The sequence below is a fragment of the Zeus faber genome, assembly GCF_960531495.2.
Source record: "Zeus faber genome assembly, chromosome: 2".
Classification (NCBI taxonomy): Eukaryota; Metazoa; Chordata; class Actinopteri; order Zeiformes; family Zeidae; genus Zeus; species Zeus faber.
This window is the reverse complement of record NC_137189.1, coordinates 46,790,823-46,796,242: the sequence shown is the minus strand read 5'-3', so window position 1 is coordinate 46,796,242 and position 5,420 is coordinate 46,790,823.

Here is a 5,420-nt window from a genome sequence, read left to right as displayed (position 1 = left end):
GGTGACGGGGTGCTGCCGGGGACGCGGTCCTGGAGCCGAGCGGAGACGGACGGGGGCTTCAGACGGGCACGGGGGTGGAGGGAAGCATCCTCTCATCCGTCAGTCTGCAGGTGGAGGAGGACGGAGGAGGACGGAGGAGGATGGAGGAGGATGGAGGAGGATGGAGCGTCCTAACGCCACACGCACCGTGGAGAGGAGAGAAGCAGGAGGATGCAGAGCACAGCAGGTCGGCGGTGATTCTGAGAGAGTGAGCTGGGAGGGAGAGAGAGGGGGAGGGAAGGGGGGAGGGGGGTATGAGAGAGAGAGAGAGAGAGAGAGAGAGGGAGGGAGGGGAGGCGGAGAGAGACAGTATGAGAGAGAGAGAGGGAGGGAGGGAAGGAGGGGAGGGGAGGGGGGGCAGAGTATGAGAGAGAGAGAGGGAGGGGGAGAGAGACAGAGTATGAGAAAGAGGGGAGGGGGAAAGAGAGTATGAGAGAGAGAGAGGGGGAGGGAGGGGAGGCAGAGAGAGACAGAGTATGAGAGAGGGGGGGGAGAGAGGGGGGCAGAGTATGAGAGGGAGGGAGGGAGGGGAGGGGGAGAGAGACAGAGTATGAGAGGGGGGGAGGGGAGTATGAGAGAGGGAGAGGGAGGGAGGGGGAGAGAGACAGAGTATGAGAGAGGGGGGGGCAGAGTATGAGAGGGGGGGGGGAGACAGAGTATGAGAGAGAGAGGGAGGGAGGGAGGGGAGGGGGAGAGAGACAGAGTATGAGAGAGGGGGGGGGGAGAGGGAGGGGAGGGGAGGGAGAGGGGGGGAGACAGAGTATGAGAGAGAGGGGGGGCAGAGTATGAGAGAGAGAGGGGGAGGGGGGGAGAGAGAGAGTATGAGAGAGAGAGAGAGAGAGGGAGGGAGGGGAGGGGAGGGGGAGAGAGGGTATGAGGGGGGGGAGACAGTATGAGAGAGAGAGAGGGAGGGGGAGAGAGAGAGGGGGGGGAGACTGAGTATGAGAAAGAGGGGAGGGGGAAAGAGAGTATGAGAGGGGGGCTAGAGAGGGAGAGGGGGGAGAGACAGAGTATGAGAGAGGGAGGGGGAGAGAGAGGGGGGTATGAGAGAGAGGGAGGGAGGGAGGGAGGGAGGGGAGGGGGAGAGAGAGAGAGGGGCGGAGGGAGAGAGAGACAGAGTATGAGAGGGGGGGAGAGAGGGGGGGAGACAGAGTATGAGAGAGAGGGGGGAGAGTGTGAGAGAGGGGGGGGTAGACAGAGTATGAGAGAGAGAGGGAGGGAGGGAGGGGAGGGGGAGAGAGACAGAGTATGAGAGAGAGGGGGGGGAGAGGGAGGGAGGGGAGGGAGAGGGGGGGGAGACAGAGTAGGAGAGAGGGGGGGGCATAGTATGAGAGAGAGAGAGGGAGGGAGGGGAGGGGGAGAGAGACAGAGTATGAGAGAGAGGGGGGGGGGAGGGAGGGGAGGGGAGGGGAGGGAGAGGGGGGGGAGACAGAGTAGGAGAGAGGGGGGGGCAGAGTATGAGAGAGAGAGAGGGAGGGAGGGGAGAGGGAGGGGAGACAGAGTATGAGAGAGAGAGAGGGAGAGGGAGGGAGGGGAGCGGGAGAGAGACAGTATGAGAGAGAGGGGGGGAGAGTTTGAGAGGGGGGGCAGAGTATGAGAGAGAGAGGGGGAGGGGGAGGGAGAGAGAGGGGGGGGGGACAGAGTATGAGAGAGAGGGGGAGGGAGGGAGGGAGGGGAGGGGGAGAGAGGGTATGAGGGGGGGAGACAGTATGAGAGAGAGAGAGGGAGGGGGAGGGGGAGAGAGAGAGGGGGGGGGAGAGAGAGACAGAGTATGAGAGAGAGGGGGGGGGAGAGAGAGACAGAGTATGAGAGAGAGGGGGGGGGACAACAGCGCCTGAGGGAGAGAGGGGGGAGAGCAGCAGACAGAGAGAGAGACGGAGGGAGAGGGGGGGACAAAGTGGTAGAGGGGGAGGGGGGGGGCAGCTTCCTTCTTTATTTGAACCTTTTCCTCTTTTCCTGCTGAGTGAAGGTGACCTTCACTCATTTATGGGATGTTTCATTTCATTTAATTGTATTTATGTTGTATTTATATATTTATGTCTTCAGTACTTTTTCCATTGTATTTATGTTGTATTTATATATTTATGTCTTCAGTACTTTTTACATTGTATTTATGTTGTATTTATATATTTATGTCTTCCGTACTTTTTACATTGTATTTCTGTTGTATTTATATATTTATGTCTTCAGTACTTTTTACATTGTATTTATGTTGTATTTATATATTTATGTCTTTTGATACAGGATCCGTCCACGCGGGGACGCCCTCGTCTTCCAGACCCGGCCTTACATTCGGGTCCACATTCATGGGTCATTCCTGAACTAATGGGAACCGACGTCACATCAGTGAGTTGTCGCCGTGACATTGTTTCCGCGGACGTTTCCGCTGAAAGTGACGTCACCGCCATCACCGTCGGACGTCGGTTGCCCAAGTGGCGCAACCTCATTGAAAACGCGCTGGTTGGTCATGGCGCCGGGCTGCCACCGAGTCAGCAACCGGGAGACGTCTGACGTCTGACGTCTTCCTTTGTTTCATGTCGGGGTTTATGGTTCAAATCCATGACTTGCTTCGAGGCTCGCGGTGGATGGAGTTCCGCGCACGGTTTAGACACGTTCCCCCACCAGGGAGTTGTCGGCGGGTGTTTTGAAACAAGTCATCGGCCATCGTTGGACGGGCTGGTCCTCCAACCTGGAGCTCGAGGGAATTCTTTTAAATTTGCTCGAAGTTTTTCCGCGCCTGCATTTTAGTTTTCCCTTTTTTGCCTAAATCTCGACCGAACAAGCCTGGTGGAGCGGCCGAGCCGGAGGGCTGCGTTTCCTCCTTTGCCTCCTTTTATTTCGTAGCACCGAACCTTGTGGTTTTTGCAACCTTCAAACGAACCCGCGAGAGATTCCCGCCTAACTGGTTTGAGTGACTGTAGATTCAGGCAAATTGAATCGACAGTCGGCCGCAGCCCGGAAGCGCCCGGGAGGCGTCGCCGCTCAGCCGGGAAGTCGTCGGGGAATCAGCTCGACTTTTTCCCCGGCGCCGTCCGAGTGAGACAAGCTGCAGCGACGGACCGGGAGGCCGCGGACCCGGTTCTATTGTTTTGGTGAAAGAGTCGCACGACTCCAATGCCTTGATGTTGTCTCGGAGCTAAAGGGGTGTCACCGTTTTGGTGACACCAAGGGCGATGGTGGCGCCGCCGCTTGCGGTCGCCTGCGCCGGCGCTCCGGTCCTATCCCGCGTGAATAAGCATATTCCCCTTCTTCTCTTTTTCCCTTTATCTATTGCATTTTATTTTAGTCTATTTTATTTTATTTTATTCTACATGTTTTTATTTTATTCTATTAGTATTCGACTTACTGTACTTACATTATTGGAATCAGTTAGTTGGTCTCGTAGAAAGTAATTTTTCCTCATTGTTTGTTATCACCGGGTGCGTTGCATTACATTTCACTGCATATATGTATGAAAGTATGTATATGTATGAAAGTATGTATATGTATGAAAGTATGTATATGTATGAAAGTATGTATATGTATGTGACGAATAAACCTCTTGAATCTTGAATCCTTTTAAAACCCCGTATTCATTTTGCTTATTTTTCAATGTCGTTCATTTTCTTTTGCGTTTATTCGACCATCATTGCCAATGTTTATATGTTTTACTGTTGTTTCATTTTGTGCAACTGTTTTGCACGATAAAATAAATCCCATTCATGAGAAGTACCTCTTTGTCTGCTCGCGTTCCCCCGGGAATTGAAGACGGCGGCAAACGCGCTGACAAGAATTCCAATCCTCAGGAGGCTGATCAATTATTTTTAACGTGGTTTATATTATTTTCCCTTTTGGATAAAGCTCAGTGCCCCGTAAATCAACGAGATCATTTATTGGTTGAATAAACCATGTAACACGACATCAATTGATCACCCTTTTGATGGCTGCAATTTTCGAAATTCTAACCTGGTTTTGACGCGACAGCGACACTCATCTGTGAACGTTGGACGCCCTCGTGCTTTCTCCAGGACGTCCACATGCTTCACTTTCATTTGCTGCCATATATTTTCTCACAATCCGTCAACGTTTGTCAGACGTGTGCAGACGTGAGACGCAGGAACGTGACTTCCCGGTGGAGCTGGTCCAAACATGGATATGAAATGATGTCGATTTTACGCTCCGACACCGTTTGTCGTCTGGGATTTTGGTGACTGTGATATCGCGGTAAAAATGAAATGTTGTGTTTTGGGTTTTCCAGATCAATCGGCCGTAGTATCCACATCGCTGACGATTGTTTTTCTTGTCTGGAAATATTCAGTGAAAGCCCCGATTGGTCTTCAAATGATCGATGTCCAGGTATTCGTCAAGGAAATATTGTGATATTCGATTTTTGGCGACATCGCCCCCAGACCCAGAGGTGTTATTCACATTTCAGATAGATAGATAGATAGATAGATAGATAGATAGATAGATAGATAGATAGATAGATAGATAGATAGATAGATAGATAGACAGATAGATAGATAGATAGACAGATAGATAGATAGATAGACAGATAGATAGATAGATAGATAGATAGATAGATAGACAGACAGACAGATAGATAGATAGATAGATAGATAGATAGATAGATAGATAGATAGATAGATAGATAGATAGATAGATAGATAGATAGATGGATAGACAGACAGATATACAGATAGATAGATAGATAGATAGATAGATAGACAGATAGATAGATAGATAGACAGATAGATAGATAGATAGATAGATAGACAGACAGACAGACAGACAGATAGATAGATAGATAGATAGATTGATAGACAGATAGATAGATAGATAGATAGATAGATAGATAGATAGATAGATAGATAGATAGATAGATAGACAGACAGACAGACAGACAGACAGATAGATAGATAGATAGATAGATAGATAGATAGATAGATAGATAGATAGACAGACAGACAGATAGATAGATAGATAGATAGATAGACAGATAGATAGATAGATAGATAGATAGATAGATAGATAGATAGATAGATAGATAGATAGATGGATAGACAGATAGATAGACAGATAGATAGACAGACAGATAGATAGACAGACAGATAGATAGATATACAGATAGATAGATAGATAGATAGATAGATAGATAGATAGATAGATAGATAGATAGATAGATAGATAGATAGATAGATATACAGATAGATAGATAGATAGATAGATAGATAGATAGATAGATAGATAGATAGATAGATAGATAGATAGATAGATAGATAGATAGATAGATAGATAGATAGATAGATATACAGATAGATAGATAGATAGACAGACAGATAGATAGACAGACAGATAGATAGATAGATAGATAGATAGATAGATAGATAGATAGATAGATA